Here is a 21,414-nt window from a genome sequence, read left to right as displayed (position 1 = left end):
CAAGGCACTCCCTGTACCTGTATCTCAAAGTGGTCATTTTTTTTGTTCTCTCAGATTAAAGCATTACTGTCAACTTAGTGTCTTAAGGCTCGTACAGACCTGAACGGACGAAATGCAAAATCGCGCCGTTCGGTTCGCCGAAATTAATGTCGATTTTGCGTTTCGGTCACTGTTCGGCGCAATGTTCGTCGAAATGTTCAGGTCTGTACGGGCCTTTACGATACTCTGCTACGATAGGTACTGTGCGACAAGACGCAATTCGATATTTTATATTGAAAAGTTTTCATGCTTCTGGTATCTGTTATCGAATATTTTTCTGTATTTGTTTGATATCTCCGTACAATCAATAAACGAGTCTACATGTAATACACGCAACAGAAATACTCAATAAATATTATTTTTTCATAAATCACGACGCTGTTATATAATACTGAGATTCTTATACCTGCGTATCAGGTATATACCTGAGCGAATCTCGAGGAGCGAGAACGCGTCCGTATGAGTGAAGTATCGGTGTGACTCCGGCACAGGACTCCGCGTTGCAGTAATCGGAGGGATTAATCATGTTATAATGTTGCACAATCATGCAGCTTTTGCAACGGCGTATATTTCTACAAATGCAAAAGTCATCGTGTCTCACGAGATTAATTCATACTTAATAGTCCACTCGGTCTATTAAAGTCCTAAAGACACAATCTTCTTTTAAATAAACTTATGGATCAAAGTAACCATCATTCTAATCAACATAGCCTCTGAATAAGTCTCTTGATTGTATTGGATTGGAACGAGAGTTCCAATTATTTTTGAATTTTCATTATCTTTGAATTTTCCAGCTCGAAATTACGGTAAAAAAGGAATTTCTTGGTCGTTCACGTTCTTCATTCGCAAGATTATTATCTCAATATTGTAGTCTTCTTTACCGTCGACGAATTAAGGTCAATTTACACTATACTGCACGAACCGGCACGTACTGTCATCGGAACGAACCGACACCGACCATAATCTCGAAGAATGTTTTGCCGGTTCGGTTTGTGCCGGTGCATGTCGGTACAGTGGTTTCTTTATATATGTCGCCCAGGCCTGGATGATAAACGTCGCGGAACTATCCCCACTCGAGAGTCGGTTGTCTACAATGCAACCTATAGATCAAAAGGAATTTATTATTCCCGTAATTAAAGTATTTATTATTCCAGTAAAGTTTATTATTCCAGAAGATAATGTAACAGTGTTCTTAAAATCTTCTAATGTCTTTGCGGTGTTATATTGTACTGATCCATAAACGCATAAAATCCATAGTCTAGTTATAAAGTTGTCAAGTTTAATTATTAACTTCATGCTGAAATTGTGCGACTTCTACAGTAGATCTTTGTTGGTGATTTGCTTTGTATCTTCAGTTTGAGCAGGACCTACACTGCTATAATAAAGTGAATCCTATAATAAATTGGAAACTTATCGTGGACTAATAAGTTGTAATAATTGAGTAGATTGAGTGCAATATGTTTAAACGTTCAAAAGAGATTTGTGCAGTTTCCGGGGACCTGCCACTTAATAGGTTTCACTTGCACAAGTTCGTTCAGAGAAGTTGGACTGAATGGCAAAAAGAATCGAGGCAGTTACTTTTACAGATCTTTACGAGAAGCTTTAGCTGTTACTTGGCACGGGATTCCGGTAGATTTATTGAATTCAACACGAACCGTAAGTAAATACGGGATTCTTCGTTTTAATCAGAACTTAATTTCGTAATTGGGAGAATTTTAATAAAATAACAGGGTCCAGGAATTTATCATACTTGACTCATTGGACTTGTACCAAGGACAAACATGCAAGCATTGACCTCGCCTTCGAGTCTTAATCGAAGCAGTGTCTTAAAAGCTTGTTAACAAATTGTAATGTTTCTCTCAACCAAAACAGGTGACAGAAACAGGTTACCTGGGGGTCATAAAGGTCATCTTGATATCTCAGAAAGCATAAGGTCTCAAAAAGTGTTTTTCTAATGAGCTCCCTTGCATACAATAAATTTCATTTCAAACATATTTTAATAAAATCAATAAATAATTAGCTATTTCAGGTGGTAATTTTTTCTGGCTTACCCTGTACTCTGAACATGTTTGTCCAGAACAAAAGAAAACGAATAAATACGATAAGAAGTGGTAGAGACAAAGGGATGGACCAACAATGACCAATTTCAAATTTTTTCCTTTACATTAAATTACATTCATATTTCCTTTATGAACAATCGCGCGCCTATGCGAACAAAACGTGTATTTTTGCTGATGAGGATATGCGATAGTCAGTTGCAACGGATGATTGATGACTCCTTGCGAGAGTACGCCGCAGTTCCTGGTTAATGTTTGCATGAATTGTTTTTAGCGTAAAGGTCGCACTGAATGGTTAATTAAAAATGACCGTGGTTTCTTGTGTTGCTCCTGATTACGGTTAAAATTGATTTAGGACTCCAGAAGTCCAAACTTCAGTATCAGCTTCGTAGGTGTAGCGTGTACGATGCTTGTTACACAACACGATGCTTCCTCTTCTACGCGTGTAAAGTTAAACAGGATAGAGGAAACGATGAGAATCTCCACTTACTGTTAAAATCCCTTCAGCCGAGGACTAACGAACTTGTTATCTCGTGCAGGATACACACGGGGTGTCCCAGAAAGAGTGTCGGAAGTACCATTGTTGTGGTACGACCGGCAAACGGCAGTGCCATCTGACGTACGTGGTCAATAAGATCATGGTACAGCACGAGGCAATTGGAGGCAATAAAGGCTAACCTCAAACTCTCCAAACTACTGTCTCCTTATTTCTACTCATTGTCAGTCAAGACTTGTCCCTAACAAGTAAGAAAGCACCGAATCTAACCATCTTTTTCCTTTGCCAATTCGCGTCGGAACGCTTTCTTCTTTGAATTATCTTACGAAGCTGAAACTAATGCACTGTTGTCCTGAAATACTTTTAATATGTCCACTGGGTTAAATCCGTAGACTAATCATAACTATTAAGACCATAAACTAGTTTACATGTTAGATTGGCAATGTTGCAAGGCGAGAACAACTATGTTACGATAAACGAAATCCAAAACTAGAAAACTTTTTCCAAAGGAATATTAGGAGTAACGGCACCGAATAAACGTAAACATTTCTACCAAAAGAAGGAAAAAGGAACTAAAGGGGAGTATCGATGCTGCGCTGTTGTGGACAGGTGAACGTATTCGCAATTGAACTGCATTGTAATAATGAAAACGCGTTGACGCTGGTCTGGTGTTGTCCATGTACAGCGGTCTCCGTAGAATCGCGATAAGGTAGAGTGACTGCATTACCGTCAAAAAATGGTTTTACGTGCTTCAAGTTTTCGTCCTTAAATAAGAATATTTTGTCGCTGGTAAAGGGCTCATTCGAAAGAGGAAGGTTCAATCTAGTGCGCGCTGGTCAGGAGCTGCCGAGATTATACAGATATTTGGTAATATAAGCGTTAGAAGTAGGCCAAAAATTGACGATGTGCATGCCGTGGAATCCAAGCATTTTTATGCCATTGGATGAGTTTTCTGGATGATTTCGAGACCAGCGCGCACTAGAAAATATCTCCAGCTACAAATTGAGCTATAATTTGTTTTGTTTCTGTTGCGAAATAAAGGCGAAAACTTGAAGCACGTTTCTGGTGTCAGAATTCGTAATATCGATAATACATACAGAGGAAAAAATGTGACAAATTTAGTCACAGACTTAGGATCCGTCGGATCAAGACCAAGACGGATCTTAAGTTTGTGTCTGAAGGCTGTGAATGGAAATTATTAATTAAAAAGTCACGCAACTACCCCGGGCCCTTAAGTGCGCGACGACCTTGATACAATTAATACAATGTTCATTCTATTTTTATTGGCGTAACTAGACGCACGGCCTTTGTTCCATGTTTCTCTCAGCAGATTACGTAATTATTATGTTCAATAATTGAACTGGCTGCAGTAGCGTGTCGCACGCGATTCAGTGTCAAGTCCCGCATGCTCTATGCAACCCTGATTGCGTTCGAAACCAGAAAACAGAACAATGCCTGTAATTACAGATTACTGGTGCCGCCAAGGGATATACCATATGGCAAAAGTGAACTGCAATAGCAGTAGCGGTCGGAATACAGCATATTTGGAATACCAGTTTGTTTAAGATGAATGAAAGCTTACAGCGAAGGATGAGAACAAATAAATGTATATCATAGAGAAACTAATAAATTAGTAGATTTCAAACTCTTAGTAATAATGAATTAACAAAAAGAATCTGAAATTTTGGCGTAACTGGGAAATGAGATTAATGAGTTGTTTCGTTGAAAATTCGAAAAAATGTTTGAAAATATTTTTCCGATGTAATGATATTGTGATCGAATAATGAAAAACTCCGACAACCATGAACATCTGAGATCATATCCGATCGAGGACTTTCGAAGGGCACACATTGATCGCGTGTCAATCGTTTCGCGAGCAAGTGCTCTCGAGCTGCATATCGATCACTGTTCGAAAACTACACGTTCGCTGTTGCGCTCGTCAATAATTTTTAGAATCATTTCATCTGTAAATTTCGAGCAATCGACATCACATTTTAAAATATTATTATTAGAATTCGTGGTTTAATTTTCTTTAATTTGCCGCCTGGAATGTTTAAATATTCCATTGGGAACACTCAGTACCGGACCAATTTGGATACAATTTTGCAGTAACATTCTTAAGACTATTTTTTAGTTCCTGAGAGAATCAAATTTTTTATTCGTACATTTTTCAGTTATTCCAGTGCCTAAAATAGTGACTAAAAACGATTTTTATTAGTTTCTTATGAAATATCTAACGTTTTAAATTAAAAATTACATATGTGGAACTTTCTAATACTACACTAAAATTAAATACGAGATTCATCGACGTATCCACCGTGGAGTGTCCGCATACTTTTAAGCGGTAGTGTACGTACCGAATATGCGCAACGCCTTGAACGACTATAGTGTTTATGGCAGCGGACGTGTTAAAAGACATCGTGACGGTCGAGAAGAAATGACGACGGCACATCCAAATCGAGTATCACATTCCGAACACGTGTTTCTTAAAGGGGAAGTTTACTGCGCGTGATCGTGCAAATGGCGGTCGCGTCACGGAATAGCCTTGAGTGATCCATCAAAACGAATCGCATTTATTCGTCATCGCGAATCCCTGCAATTTCTCGACGCGACGGACGTTTCAATAATCTCGAAACTCAGCAGTGATCGCCCATGACTTATTTCCCATCGTACTACGAAAAAAAGAAAAACGTATAGACAGATATTCGAAAAATTTATTAAAGTATTTCCGGACTCTTTCGATAAGTGAATTTTATTTTTTTCTTATGTCATGCAGGATTAAAGCAGTTGGAAAATTCGGCGAATAATCAAATGTTCGTTAAGAGAATCGGGAAGGGTAACACAGTGGATGCATTGTGCAATGCATCCTGCGACATCCTCCTGCGCGTAACAAGGCAGTTTCCTGGCATCCTGCCAGAGTCAAGACTGTCGAACGAGAATCGACTTCAAGAACTCGAGGGGATGGATCCTGCCCCACCTGCAATGACGTTTCACATCATATCTCCGTTGATGCAGCTCGCAATTTCCGCGACTTCCGGAAAGGACACTTCCACGTAGGAATCAAATCGACTTGAATCGTGGATTGAACTGGATATAACGAGAAAATTATTTCGCCCGCTTTCGGAACATTATACTCGCCCTATCTCTTCCTAATAGGAATTACTACAATTTATAATCGCCACACGATGTCGGGCCTGCTCTTGACACAAACCCCTTAACGCGTTGAAGGTCGAATATCAACCCTAAAAGTTCACACAAAAGTTAGTTATTTCGTTTTCAATGGTGTGCGAATGTTATTGTCCACCACTGTGCGCGGAAACGATTTCGAAATAGTATTTCGACGCATCGGAAATCTTTCAATATTTTATTAGCAGCTTTTCGATGAAAGTGGAATTCGAAGATAAGAAACCAGGTAGCAAGCTTGATATCGAAAATCCTGAGACGCGCTCCGCGAGCAATCTTCGCAGAATTATCTGTATTTCGCTAGACTGCGTTCTCGACTTACGATCGAGGTACGTGTGTTCGCGGAGTGTGTGTGGGAGGAGGTTTCGGGGGGGGGGGGGGTTAGACCACCTGCGAGATAAACGTGAAAAGAGAGGGAAAAATATGGTCGCGAACAAGATATCAAAGTCTCGAGACGAATCTCTAGGCATCGAATTTATTATCCTAGGGTTTGTCAATGGAAAATGATATTTCAACTATTTAACCTTTAAATTTTTAATAGGGTCTTCAATTGTACCACAAATGGCAGAATAACGTCATCCTTCGTGTGAAAAACGTGTAAAATTGACACGAAGGGCGCAAGAGGGTTAATTTCGTCACGTTGTTTCATTCTTTTTAATACCTTCTTCGATTGACTTCTTCTTGATTCGCAGCAGCAACCACATGTTACACCAATGCATTTGAAATCACCGTGGGAACGGGGAGCGGGCACACAGTTTGCCGAGGCAGTTTTCTGTCAAACGTTCACGGATTCATTTCGCCAGATGATGAAGCAACCCGGGATTGAGAGTTTCCTGGAAAGTAGAAGACTTTCGTGAGTATCGCGGGCCAAGCAAACATGGAGGAATATTGCAAATTAAACTCGGCTTCGTATTCGGCCTGCCTATACCTTTTTCTTGTCCCTTACCAACAGGGAGCAGGTTTATTTGTGCAGGCCAGTACCACTTCACTTTCCATTCCTGAAAGCATTATCCCGTCTAGGGTCGTCGTGCAATATCGGGTTTCGTTGGAGTATTAGGGTAATTACAAAATTACAAACTTGATAATGGTACAGATTATTTAAGGGAATAACATACCTTTGGTAAAACAACTTCCAACTGAAGATCAAAAATGTACTTTCCAGTTCAACTAGCTATGACTTTCTTGAACATTAACACTAAACCTACCGACACTTCTTATATACCTGTTCCTACCGTGCATGGTCAAAATGACCGGTCCTTAAAGAAAGTTATTGTTAATACATTAAACGTAGATAATAGTCCATTTGTTGCTGAATGAATTAATGGATGAACAACTTCCATAAAATGATGATACAAATTTATTTCCATATAATTTTACGAACTAGTCCCTATCACAACGTCTCCAAGAAATTCAAGTTATTTAACCTCCAAAAAGACGTCTTTAGGACGAACGTAAAAACAACATCTCGAAAAAGACGTCTTGTTGTGACGTAAGACATTCAGACCTAAAATGGACGTAAAAAATACGTCTTTAAGACGTCGCGTGCTATCTGGGAATGTTGTATGTACGAAATTGTACGCAGAAGTTTGAAAAGGTCAATTTGACCGGCCGTGGTAGGTTTAGTGTTGATTTTCTGAAAATCAGCCCTCTAACATTAGAACAACCAAGCACCAAATGCAACTGGCATACATTGCCTTATAGTAACAACAAAATTGTATTTGTTTCGATTTCGTAGCAGTTTTGTTTAAATATCTACTTCGATAGAGAAGTTTAGTGAAAAATTTTATCACGGACACATATTTATAATTTCAATATTTCTAAAAGAAAAAATTAGGAGCAAGTCATTTTGACTCATCCGACAGTTCTAGTGTTAATGTAAGAAACGTGTATCAGATGAAACTTCGCGAAGGTATTTTCGAAACATAACCTAAGATTCGTAATGTACCTTCTAGTACAATACAAACCTTTTCAGATCTCATAGTACCTTCTCGTGGGCATTCCGGATTCTTTCAGGGATGATCGCAATTTAGAAATGCGCAAAAGTCCCTCAAGGAATTAGATGTGAAACAATAAAACCGGCAGAACTCGTTGGGAACAGTCCGCGGCGCAAGTACGCCGGTTCCGAGCTAGCCTCTGCCGATTCGCGTGGGTGGATCGGATGAATTTCATGGGTAAAATTGTTCCATCGGCGAGAATAGTTACGGCGGTAATACCTACACCGGTTAAAGGGAGGGGGGAGGACCCGAAGCGAATTCCTAAGAAATTTCCAAGTTCATTCCACCGGTGACGGGAATCAACGACTGGCGTTACTCTATGCAGGTTAAGAGAGGAATTCTTTCCTTGAAGTTCCGCGGCCGCACTGTCGAATATAGGTTATCGGGGATGTAAGGCGGAAGAGGGAGGGTCGGTGGGCTGCGTTGGAGGTCGAAGTCAAAGTGAAGGGGCGGCTGCCAGAGGAAGAGCGAAAAATCGGGAAAGGGGGATCCGAGGAAGGGAAAGAGACGGCGAGAGGGGGAGGACCGTAGGACAAAGAAGATCCTGAATATTGCTGACGGTGCCATCTTCGAGTACTCTTCATGCGGAGTTTCTCCGTTTAACTCGCCGCGCGTCGTCCCCTTCTCATCCTTGTTTTTCATCATCCATCTTTTATCGTGGTTCACCCGATTCTGGTGACTTTCTCTCTCTCTCTCTCTCTCTCTCTCTCTCTCTCTCGATCACTCTGTGATTCGATAGAGGGACACAGAAAGCGTAGATGATCGAGAAACACCGGCCAGCTGGCTCGCGAGCGTTCCCTCTGGCACACACGCGGACATACCTCGCGCTTTTACGAACCCTTTACGATCATATCCGGTTTAATGGACGCTCCGATGGCTCACAGATCGCATAGTGAATCTGCGCGACGCGACGCTTGCAGAGGACGTTGATGCTTCGGATTCGGTTTCCGAACGAATTCTATCCTTTATTCAGCAGTCGCGGTAGAAGCTCGTTTATACGAACCAATTAATAATAAACCTCACACGGCCAGCGTAATTTCCATAGTTCCACTAAACATTTCATGCGTTTTTGATTGACGTCGATCGAATCCGTAGTTGTTACCGACTGAAATAGTTAGGTGTGTTTTTGTTTCTCTGATTACGGTCGTTTTCTTCTGGTTGTTGCGTACAATTTTGATTATTACGATAATTGCTGACATTGCGTCGCGAACGCCAGCGAAATTACCATAGTTTCTGCCGGTATATTTCTGCAGATTTGATAGAGTTTTTTTGTAAGTATTATTGTACAACTAAGCGTTATTGCATTATTATTGTAACTTTTGATACACCGTTCGTTTGTAGCAGCAGATGGTGGCGGACCAACGATAGTTTAAAGAGTATACGACGATTATTGCAATTTTTGCAAACTCGAATTTTACTTTAAAGTAGTAATAAATTTTTTATAATCATCCACAGCCTATAAGATAATGAAACCAAGGGAACCTGAGTTAAAATCAAATATATTATCAGGTACAAAAAGAAAAGATTTCTAATTTATAGACTTTTAATAATGTTGGAATATCCTAATCTTATCCTAACCTTATCCTTATCTTATCCTAATATATTGTTACGTTAGATTTATGATGATATTAAAATGTTGGACTTTTATTCCAAAAATTACACTAACGAACAATATATAACAATTATTACCGATTCAATCCGTGAAAGGAAAGACGATTAATCAGTATCATCCTCGAAGACATAGGCGATAATAAATAATTCTTGAGGGTTAGAATTTACGCGAAAGAAACGACACATTGCCAATATTTTACTGCTAACGAACCCGAGCAACCATCCGTTACTTTCATTATGGTTAAAGTAGCGATTTGTCAAAGAAGTAGGTCAGTGAACCCAGTAATCGGTAATACATCCGATAGCGGTCGTTGGATTTTCGTATCTATCGCAACTTAATTGAAAAATCATTCGATTCGAGAAATACTCGGAGGCGGGAAGCTTTTAACAATCGAATACGGCCGAGGAGTTGCGAGTCTGGCGGAGTTACTTGAAACGTGACGAAATCCTAAATTACATCTTGCGGTCTCGCAGTTAAATCCACCGCTGAGCTACCAGCGAAGGAGAAAAATAAGATGAAAACGGACCAGGGTTGTATTTCTTCGGGAACGATCACGGAATACAACAAGGACGGACATAAGATCGATTTCCGGATTTAATTACCGTTTCCTCGCGATCTCGTCGATACTTACCACGGGTTGAAAAACGCGAATTCGAGAACACTCGATTGAAGAAGTATACTAGCATCGCGGCAGCACAGGGTTGTCAAAGTAGTCCTAGAGATCTTCTCCTAGAGATCTAGAGATTATATCATGGAAAAATGTACAGTCTCTTAGCGTGTAGAAATTGTTAAAATTTATATGAAAAATAATGAATCTGTTCGATTATTGAGAGAAAGATTACTTTTTTGGGGTTACGTTAAATCGTTGACTTATTTCAGTATACCGACCAGATGCCATATTACTGCTGCCATAGGTGCCGATTTATGCGAAAAAGTTGCTAATGGCCCGGAGGCAGTCGTTTACATCAATAAGTAAAAAAAATAAAAAAAATTAATTTCTAATATTTCATATTTCATTTACTGATTTTTGTCATAGTAGCGTTAAAATCCGCAGTGTAATAATTAGCAATATTTTTGAATGTTAATATGAATATTTTATGAAGAATATAACCACGATTGAAGTTTCAGTCTGCTTTGACAGTTCGATACGGGTTGGAATAATTTGAAGAAGATGGAGGAATAAAATTGATGAAAATGGATATATCCTGTGAAATGATTGGTCAGTCGCGATGGATTAGGTTGCTTCTGGACGAACCTCCGCTCGGACCTCTTCCTCGACCAAATACCGTGCAAGATTTCTTGGCCAGGATATTTAACGATTTAATTAAAACGATCGGGGAAGGGCGTCACAAAAGGGTAATGATAAGAGCGGTATTGAGGGAAAGTAGGGAAAAAAGGAAAAGGATATCAGCGATTTTAGTAGGCGATAACCGCGCTATGAACTATCGAGCGTTGGAGTAGGTACACGTCTGGCTCGGCAATTAGCTTTTAATGTCCTCATAAGAGTTTGTCGGGGGAAAGTAGTTTTAAAATTCCGAAGATCGAAGTACTTTTTCGATTGAATAAAAAGTTAACGTTCCAATAAAACGGTCATTCCGCATTGATCTATTTTCGACATTAATAACGCAACCTTTTTTTAACGATTCCATAAACAACAATACACTTCACACACGCGAACTCTATGATATCCAATCCTAAATACATTTAAGAATCTATTTCGAATTGTGCTCAGTTTTAGGAATATTTTGTACCATCGACTCAATCAACGTCATTTGTAATAAGAACCAAAAAATTATGCCTAAATACCCCGTAAATAAATTTTTAATTAATCTATTTTGTGTAATGAAATCTTAGAACTGTCTTCTGTGTGATTTAATCGAAGGGTGATCTTCAAGGGCCTATATACACGTTTATTAGAGGTAGTAATAGTGCATATTTTAATCAATTTTTCGCAAATAGCTCTATACACGACAAATGAATTTTTTGGATTAACTTTGTCAGGAGGACGCGGATTACTGGGACACCCAGTATAAACAGAAAATGTCCCAGCACCTTACACATGGGTATTAGAACGTTCAGACGAGGGGAACCTTCGAATAGCAGAGGATGTGAATGACAGAAATTCCGATAATGAGAGATTCTACCGAACCTAAGATTTATATGGCGGATGCTTTTTGCCAACGAATAAAAGTTCCCTTACAGTACCGTTGAAAATCGTCTCGATTTTCACTCGGAATGCTGGCGATCTCAAAAATCGAGACTGTTCTCTCTTTCTTTCTTTTTTCTTTTTTTTTTTTGTTATTTCTCGCGATCCTCACTTCCGGCGAGGTTTGTCCGATCCTAATAACTTCCGTTCAAGGCCTGGTATCGATAATCCCATTGTCGAGTGGGTATCGAGAAAACTCCCGAGTTGAATGGAGTGCGGTAGCACCGCAGGAGACTGCTAATGCACTGTCAACAATGGATCTCCCACCAGGAAATCTCTTCCTACCTCTGCAATGAATTCAAGCTGTACTGACTTCGATTACTTCGCGACCGCGGATGTTATGACACTTTCGCAGGGTCGCGAGATTTTTAATAAAATTCTTCGCGATCTCCTTACCCGGATCTCTCTTTGCTCGATCTCTGTCAATGGATAATTCGCTATTCCCTCTGGTAAGCTGCCGATTCAGTACAAATTGCGAGCCTTCTTCTTTTTTTCAAAATGGCGGGGCGTATCTTCTTACGACGACAAATGTCATTATTCATGTCGCGTAACCTTTCGTTCAAGAAAGTTCCATTCGGTTTCGAAAACCGTGTTTATTTTAGTAATTTTATTATGTTCATGCAGCGTATACGATAACAATTTTCTTGATAATTGAGCACGAAGTGCGAGCCTTCTTTTTTTCAAAATGGCGGAGCGTATCCACTTACGACGACAAATATCATTCAAGTCGCGTAACCTTTTATAGAGAGGGCTGTTGTACACGGTGCATGTGACAATTTTTCTTATGGTTAAACGCAAATTGTGAGCTCCTTCTTTTTTTAAAATGGCGGAGCGGTGAAGCTAAATTTAATATTATTCAAGTAGTACAATATTTTGTTAGGAAAAGTTTTAAAGATATGTTTACTTTTTTGTTATATTTATACAGAAACGGGTGGAGTATGTATAAATAATATGAATAAATATGCTTACCTTGTATTGTTTTAGAACTTGCGAGATGGACTCTTTTAATAATTTAATAGCAGCTATGAGTAGATCCATTCAGATTTCTATGTATCAAATTTCTCTTACATATTTCCGTACCTACCTTATTGAAGCGAACATTAATCCTCTCACTAATCATCTTATTATTAATCCTTGTATAAACAGCGAACAGGTTGGCTGCTAGAAAATTGGAATTTAGATGGATGTCTGTAATGAACAGTGCATCTCGATAATTTTAATATTCTATAGAAAGATATTAGGTTGTATACTAAGTCTCTTAAATTTTTTCGCTATATCTCCTGTTAAACAAATATTTTCTTTTGACAATATTCAACAACATTTTTTTTCATACTCAGTCTTCTGAGGAAGATTGTAATTCTTCTTTTAAATATCAATCAATTGGATAAGAATCATTTAGGACGTACGAACTAGACTTGGTTGTGCTATTCGTTTATAGCGCATAGAAATATTAAAAACAATTGTGGAAAACAATATTATACAAAATATTATGTAATTTTATTTTATTTTTAATTCGCAGAATGTATTGACAAAGGAAGCTTCTCTAAAGCCACTCTAAAATTTATAAAATAACACAACGCAGTCCACTCGAGATAATTATTATTACTATTACTTTTAAAAAAGCCACTGCCTTCCCCGCATCCCAGCACGGACGCTCACGAACAAGTTAACTCTATTAGCACCTTGAGGGCTTTCAAAAATAGTTCATAGGCTGCGAAACCCTTTTAGAAAGACACCGATCGAATTGCCCATGAATTTCGATCGCAACTTTTATGGCACCCCAAACTTCTTACTCGCACCGAGAAAAAAAAAAGAAGTTCTGTGGAAAGAAATCTTGAAAGACACTTAACGAACTTCCGCCGTGAGGTGCGAAAGCTTTTTACCTGCGAAACGTTTAACACATGCTTTATCAGGTGGCCGGTGCTCGGCGCGCCACGCCACACCGGCCGGAAAGAAATAGTTTCGGGTGAAATATGTGTTTGATTAACTTCCGAAAAACGGCGGGAAGGGGTTCGGCCAGTGATAGAGGGGCCGGGGGTAGAAGAAGAGGATCAAGGTTCGGGAGAAAGAGGGAAAGCGCAGGGTGGCAAGTGCGGAGTTGCCACCCTTCGTCAGCTGTCCTGTACGAGGCAGTCAGTACGCGACGTGGCTTCGCCACGTGCTTCTCGTGTCTTCGGAAAGTTCGAAGTTCGGTGTGAACGACAATCCACGATATCCCCCGGTGATAATCAACTTCCCGACCCCCCAAAACACCCTGCAACCCCTTTTTTCCTTCCCCCGAATTTTTCTGGTGGAAAATAAATTTTTCACGATTTCACGGATAGGCCCATTCAAAATTTCTCTTGCCGATTTTCTCGTTGAGATCAACATTGACCCTCCTATCAGCTTATCGTTAACTCTAACATAAATAACTTACAGGTAGGCTGCCAGAAAATTGAAATTTACCGGACGTTTGTAGTGGACAGTGCTTCCTCGTGTTTTCGGAAATTTTGAAATTCTGTGTGAACAACAATCCACGATATCCGGTGATAATCAATTCTGCGACCCTCAAACCTTCCCAGTTTTCATTCCTGAAATTTTCCTGGTGGCGAACAAATTTTTTCACGATTTTATAGCAGTCATGGCTAGGCCCATTCCCACATCGCAATTTTCTCTTACACATTTTCGAACCTGCCTCATTGAAGTCAACGTTAATCCTCTTATCATCTTACCGTCAATTCTAATATAAATAGCTGATAGGTTGGCTGCTAGAAAATTGGGATTTGTGGAGCCTTTTTAATGCAGAGTGTTTTCCGGTCATTTTAATATTTCATAGGGAAACAAATCAGATTGTAAACTAAATTACTTATGTTTCTTCAAAGTTTTGTGTAAAAGCCCACGATATTTCTCCGGTGATAATCAATTCCGCAACCCCCCGGAACCGTTCGCAACCCCAGTTTCCTTTTTGTATTCTTCGTGACTTCAAGATGCGACTGATCGAGAGACTGTCAGTTTTAATGGCGTTCGTTATTTCCTCGTCGTGATGAAGGGATCGTTCCAGAGACGTCAATGGAGGCTCGAATGTGCGAAGATCGAGCGTAATCGGTGAGTGTGTCCAATTTTTCGATTTTTTTTTTTTGTATACTACGCGCCTGTTGCTGATTTTTTTTTCGAGAAATTTGTTACCAGGAAGTTTACCGATTTTTTAATGTGACTCGCTAATGTGGCTGACACTTTTTACAAACATCGTGATTAAACTGCGGATCTTTATGCATTTATGGCTACAGAAAATAAAAAAAAAATACTATAATATGAAATTCGAATTTAGTACGATTTTTATTTATTTCAGATCTACAAAGGTCACTACGACTGAAAATTAGATTTTGTTTTCGCTTTCCTAAAATTTGCTAGTAAAGCTAGCGTTAACAACTATTAATTAATCGCTAGTGGGTAATGTGATAATTTGTGCAATGCAGTTACTATTTTTATTATTGTGGTTATTATTTTAGGGAACTTTTAGGTACAGTACTAATTGTATTATATAAAGCGAAGGATGAATAATTAGAATACAATGAGCGATAATTAAGGAGTAGTAACGACCAAGATTGACGAACGTAACAGTTATTGAAAAATTTCGTGGCAGCGGAGCATTAAGAGTTAGATCAAATAGACTCGTCAATTGTTCTCGACAGTGTATTAAAAACTGAAATGGAGGTTGAGTTTTCTTGATTCAATATTTGATTTGTAAATCACGTGGGAGCGAAGCCAATCGTTTTTGTTTTCTTCCGCGTACCACTTCAAAATTCGTAAAACTCTGATTGCGAGACTTTCCAAGATTAATGAAATTTTTGTTGTGGAATCGTTGAAGCTGTTGGCGGTTGTCGAAGCTATGAAGAAGCTTTTAGAGTTCAAAATACATTTACTAATGAAATTTCAAAAACTTCGTCTCTTTTTTTCAGCGCGGACAGTGAAAAAAGGGAATTTCCCTTCTTTGTCAACGTTGCTCAACATTCTGCATAGCGTATACCCTATAATAATTATTTTAAAGGAACTTGAAATATCAGCGTAACATATTTTATTCAAATACTTTACGTACTAGACACCCATTAATCAAATTCTTTTAATGAGTAATCAAGAAATTAAGAAATTCTTATATTAAATAATCTAATATTTTCTTAAGAAAGAAAAAGTATCTGTCTTGGAACTTCAATTATTTAGAATCTTTGGTATCTAAATAATTTGGTGTGTAACATTGTGCGTTCTATGCTTCTAACGGATAGAATGTCCCAACTTCCATTAAACTATAGAACTATTTATAGTGTGCAATAGCTTGATTTAAGTTGGAGTAACTTTGTCGCGTACACATAGAATGATCCGTGCATGCGGTTGCGATTTCTTGTTTGAAAACAATTAAGTAAATCGATAAAATTCTTTTCCAACCTGTCGAAGATATCATAATCTTCTTGACAAATAAAAACTGTATTCATCTATGGAAGTCATTTTGTTGACCTCCTCCATTACCTAAAGGTTGGTTCGAATTCGAAGATTAATAGTTGAAAATTGCTTAATAAATTATTTAATAACGACAGAAATTTCTTTCTTTTATTCTTTCTTATTATTGGAAAACTAATTGTATTCTTTTAGCTGTAGTACAATCAATAAAAGACCTTCTAGTAGATCTGCGATAACTACAGTGTTGCAAATAGTGTACAGAATATAATTCACCCCATACATTTCTGAATTTAGATTATTTGAAAAGCCTTCAAAGATCTTGTCGATTATTTAATATTCTTCTTTACCAGAAAAAGCCTCCCTTCGCAACAAGTATACAAATCTCACTGCTGTCTGATACTTCATCTCCAAAATGGTGAAAGTGCCGGTTGAAGTCGCCTGAATAGCTGAACGCTTTACTCCGCCATCTTGAAGGGAGTATCAAAACTTCGTACTCAAGAAACTCGCGCAGCCCGAGTAAATGTCTTTAAATTGTTTGTATTTACTGAAACGGAATCTCAGTAAAACATATATACATATACAGGGTGAGGCGCCAGAAACAGGCCACCTGAATAACTCGGCTGCTATTGGTGTTAGGAAGAAATGCATCAGATGGAACTTGCTTGGTTTCGAGGGGGCATTAATCTGATGTTAGTAGTAGTTAATCTGATGTTTTTGTAGGTGGACGCGTAAAGGACATATGAAGGTCAACTTCATTTTTTTAATGGAATGTCCCATTTTTAATACCCTAGATCGATAGAGTATCAAAGTCTGAGTATAAAAGCGTTGACCTTCATATGTCCTAAACCTAATAGTTAACGAGAAGAAGAAAGAAGGAAGAAGAAAGAAAGAAGAAAGAAAATTATTTCGATAATATCTCGTTAACTATTAGATTTAGAACATATGGAGGTCAATACAGCTTTACTCAGAATTCGATAGTTTATCGATTCATCATACAGAAAGTGGGTCTTTCCATTTAAAAAAATCAAGGTGACCTTGAAATCTCCTCTATGCCTCCACCTACGCAGAGAATGTTTGTGTAACAATATGCCTCGAAACCAAGCAAGTTCCATCTGATACATTTCTTCCTAACACCAATAGCAGCCGAGTTAATCAGGTGGCCTGTTTCTGGCGCTTCACCCGGTATATTCTGTGCTCAGAATTCTGATAACTTTTACATATATGAAATACTAATTACTTTATCGAAATGTTTAATGCAGCGACCAAGAGAAGTATGGAACTCTTCAATACATTCTACATATTTTCAACGTAGACCGTAGAAATTAAAGTCAAATAATTTTTCGTTGATCAAACATTCAATTAATTTGTCCAAAATTCTTTTATGCCGTGTCAACGTTATCAATTGTTCTCAGAAATATTCTTATTTAATGTATTGAAACATGTCTTTACTTAAATGCATATTTGCCGAACCCCGATTTGGGCGACACAGATTAGCCCTGAAAAAATGGCGAAAAAAATTGTTAGGTGTAAGGCATTACTCATTGGCGACACGCTGATGAAATATTGATGACGGCGAGGTGAGCATCGGAGAAGGAAGAGTGAGAGAGCTGTTTAGTTCGTTGTAAACTGGCGGTGATTTATTGTGTCAGGAGTAAAGACGTTTCGTTATGCGAAAAAGAGTACCACTTAGGTGCTACCAAGGAATTCCCAAGGAGACTTATCGTCCTTCGATGCGGTGACAGTAATTCGCCAGGGAGAAATAAATTCGCGGCATCTTCTCCCGTTACACATCGTCGCCGTGGTAAAAAATGACTGGAGGACATGTAAAATATTTTATTAATTCGCAGCGCGCTGTAACGGCGTGGTTTCATAACAGTTCATACTTTGTAGAAGAACAAATTAATCGGGATTATTATAATTAAATCGCATTCCATAATTTCGCTGTCCGTAATTTGTTATAATTAATTGATATTTTACGGATTAAACGCTTCGAGTTGGAGATCGAAGCTTCGATTGTGTACTGTAAAGAAAAATGAAATACATTAATCAAGACCGTCCTTTCGTACAGTTATAATTAGACTGCAGATCTTGTGTACACACCGTTATGTTACTTCTACTTTTCCATTGATCATAAGTTCATTTTTTATTATGACTAGTATGTTACGAACTGGCTGCATTCGGCTAAACGAAACGAGGGTGTGAGTTACACCGGTAATTAGGAAGTTTTATTATAAAAGTTGTATTCTCCATTGAGAGATCTTTCTGTATTGTCAAGAATTAGGTCGGGGTGCCCCACTCGGCCCCTTTGGCGATCAGTTTTAAAGCGCACTTTTCGCTCGCGACACATCGACGTTGCTCGCTGAACTTTCAGTTTCCATGCAGTTCAATTAAACGACATCGGAACACCCTTCCCACCTTGTAAGATTTCGCCGCGATGAATTTCTTCTAATGGACAAAGTTACCGGAATCGGAACGAAATAAACATCCACGAGTTATATTCCGCGTACATTAATGTAGCCCTCGGCTCTCGGGCTACAACGAAAGTCTTTTTCTCGCAAACTCTTTCTCCGTACTGTACTCGGATTAGTTGGGCTTCTTAATGCTTCAGAAAGCAATCTTCGTAATCTCTATAATCTGTGTTCAAACTTTATGCATTAACCAAAAATATTATCTCCAACTGAAGATTCACATGCTTCCGAAATTTAACGTAACCAAACTAACAAGATATCTAACATGTTTCGAAATTTTAGTATAGTATGTAGGAAATATACTGTACTGTCTTAAAACCAATTTAAAATGGTTGGCGTTTTTGGGAAAACGGGTTCTAAATAAAACGTCTACAATATTGTGCACAACTCTTCTACCGGCAAGCAGGTCCATTCACGCTAGTCCTCGGACCCGTGTACAGTGCGGAAAAGTCGGCACATCTCACTACATTTTTATTTGACGATGTACGAAAATTTCCTTTGGCAGAACTGCATATTAGCAGGAAATTCATATTATTATTCATTTAAAAATCATTTAATAATTTTTTTTTCAACTTATTAATTTTATTGTTAAAATTAATTTTTTGTGACTAATTACCATTACATATGCATTGGTAACCAAATTTAGATTTTTGTAAAAAAATTTGGCCATGAAGGCACTCTCTGAAGTGTCAAAAATCGAAAAATATTATATTAACAGTAAATGAGTGTGCAATAATAATTCCGTGTAATGGAAAGTGCTTACCAAGGAATATGCATTCTTTATACATTTAATAAAGTAGATTTATTTTTTGTACAAATTTTCAGCGGTGATTTTATTTGTTAATTGCATATAAAACTTCAAATGAACATAAAACAAAAACGGCAAAACATGTCCTGAGATTTATGCATATTCGGATACATTACTTATTATAGTTTAAGAATTTCATAGTTTTGTCTGCCACTTTTTGCGACTCTCAATTTTATAAACTTTTTAAGAAGTGTCCATACCTTTCCTTTAGGATTTATCGTGTAAAATTTGTTATTTTCTTTTTAAATGTATTAGTTATATTGTTATATTTCATTTTCTGTGAATAATTAACCATAACTATACATTTGTAAACAAATTTGGTTGTAAAAAATTTTGCCATTTGTTCATCACAGTTACAGTGGGGAATTTACTGGAAAAGTTCAATATTCGTGTATATCACGATATGAAATACATTTCTTTTGCAAAACATGCGTATTAGGATGGAAATTGTTAATAATAATCATATAATAATCATTTTTATGCATAATACAATTTTGCAATAATTATATATCAATCATTTTTATGTCTTTTTAATTTGTTTTTAATATATGTATTATAACTATTGAAAAAGTAATAAGAATGTAAGGATAGATCGAGATGTGCAAGATCACGAGAGTCAATGATTTTGGGTCGCAATCAAAGTACTGAGAATGACTCGGATAGCGAATAGCGTTTTGTTAAGTTTATTCATTTTATTCACTATTTTATAATTTGTTTAAGTTTATTATTGTTAATTTTACATATGGTTCATTTATTATTAATTTTGTTCTAAACTTGTTAGTTTTTAAAAATAAATTTGTTAATTTTTAATAATAAATTTTTTTTCTAAAAATTATTTTTTTTTGTTAAAATTATTAACTATATTGGTAAATATAATTGTCTGTAAAAAATGTCCTCTATATATACATTAATAACCAAATTACGAGAAGTGCGAAAACAGGCTATTTGTCCGCACTGTGCCGCGCGGCAATCAGTCCAATTCACATTTGCGCGTACTTGAACAGTTAGGTTGGTATTACGTGTGTCAGTATAAGATGGAAAGTTAAAAATAATCAAGTTTAATCCTTCGGACCCGACATCAGTAGGCCGTACTGCCTCCAAGGAATATTTCAAAATTGATTACAGAAGGTTCCGTTTTCACGTAATTATTGTCCCCTAGAATTTTGAGATGGTTAGGGAAAATATAAAAAAATCTAAATCATCAATAGCCTCCGAAACGCCGCCTCTGAGCTGTTATTTTAAGGCGAGGTGTTAATTAGAAAAATGCTTATCTTTTTCGACGCAACATAATTGTCAGAAAGCTAAAAGTCGGCATCCTCGCAACATGCACGGACGATCTAGAGTTTTCCCTGATTCTGGTCGGTGGCCGTGTGTAAGCCGTGTGACACGGGGTATTGCGAAAACACAAAAGCTACTCCGAGCATCGCGATAAACTGGAGGTCTCCTTTGAAAAGCGCGAAGGAAGTCGGTATCATTATTTACCGCGACGTTTTCGCGGGGAGAGGGGCAGAGAGATCTTGTCGGCGACGACGGTAGATTTCGTTTTCTGGAGGATCGTTGTAGCCAAACGATGCGTCTTGTGTTCACGAGCGTGCAATGCAATTTCTCGTTGACCCACCTGAAATGTTGTCTCGGTCTGCGAAATTAAAGGGAACGCAGTTGAGCGCAACCACGTGCAACAGAGCCCATCTTGCTAAATCTTTCCACGCGTAATATTTATTTCGTTACGAGCTCATTGTAACTATACCAGGCACACATTTTTGTTCAATCGTTCCTCACTTATGCACATTTGTCTTATTTAGTGTGTGCTTGCAATCCTCGGGTCACAAAGTTGCAAAAATTTCCTTTGAATATTGTGTATGCATTATTTCGTTACAAATTTATTATTTCACTGCAAGTCTACGAAATTTACTGAGCGTGGTGCGCGAAACAGGTTAGTAGCGAGTATAGCAAAATTTTCTACGGATGTGCTATAGTGCGTTACAGTGTATCTAGAAATACTAAATGGGAAAACAATTACATTCTTCCCGTGTTAATTAAAACTGTATTTCTAATATTCATCTGGTGCCTATACTGCTTCTAATCAGTGCGGCTTCTATGAAATTGTAAAATCAAAAAGT

The 21,414-nt window shown here is 37.9% G+C and overlaps 1 protein-coding gene and 1 long non-coding RNA gene across 2 annotated transcripts in view; one reads left to right on the top strand and one right to left on the bottom strand.

Annotated features, from left to right (window-relative positions):
- Positions 1 to 2: 2 nt before the first annotated feature.
- On the bottom strand, positions 3 to 2,650 carry LOC143355887 (uncharacterized). Its single transcript, XR_013082571.1, has 3 exons — positions 2,587 to 2,650; positions 921 to 1,139; positions 3 to 17 (listed from the first exon to the last, which is right to left on the bottom strand). It is a non-coding gene; the product is annotated as an uncharacterized LOC143355887 (long non-coding RNA).
- An 11,764-nt stretch (positions 2,651 to 14,414) lies between these two features.
- The window catches only part of Grd (GABA-gated ion channel), a 65,516-nt gene continuing 58,516 nt past the window's right edge, over positions 14,415 to 21,414 (top strand). Inside the window, exon 1 of the mRNA XM_076791281.1 lies at positions 14,415 to 14,671. The gene's annotated coding sequence lies outside the window, so the exon portion shown is untranslated. The remainder of the gene's footprint in view (positions 14,672 to 21,414) is intronic.

Source organism: Halictus rubicundus, chromosome 7 (assembly GCF_050948215.1).
Source record: "Halictus rubicundus isolate RS-2024b chromosome 7, iyHalRubi1_principal, whole genome shotgun sequence".
NCBI lineage: Eukaryota > Metazoa > Arthropoda > Insecta > Hymenoptera > Halictidae > Halictus > Halictus rubicundus.
The sequence above is the reverse complement of the archived record's forward strand: the minus strand, read 5'-3'. Positions and strand labels throughout refer to the sequence as shown.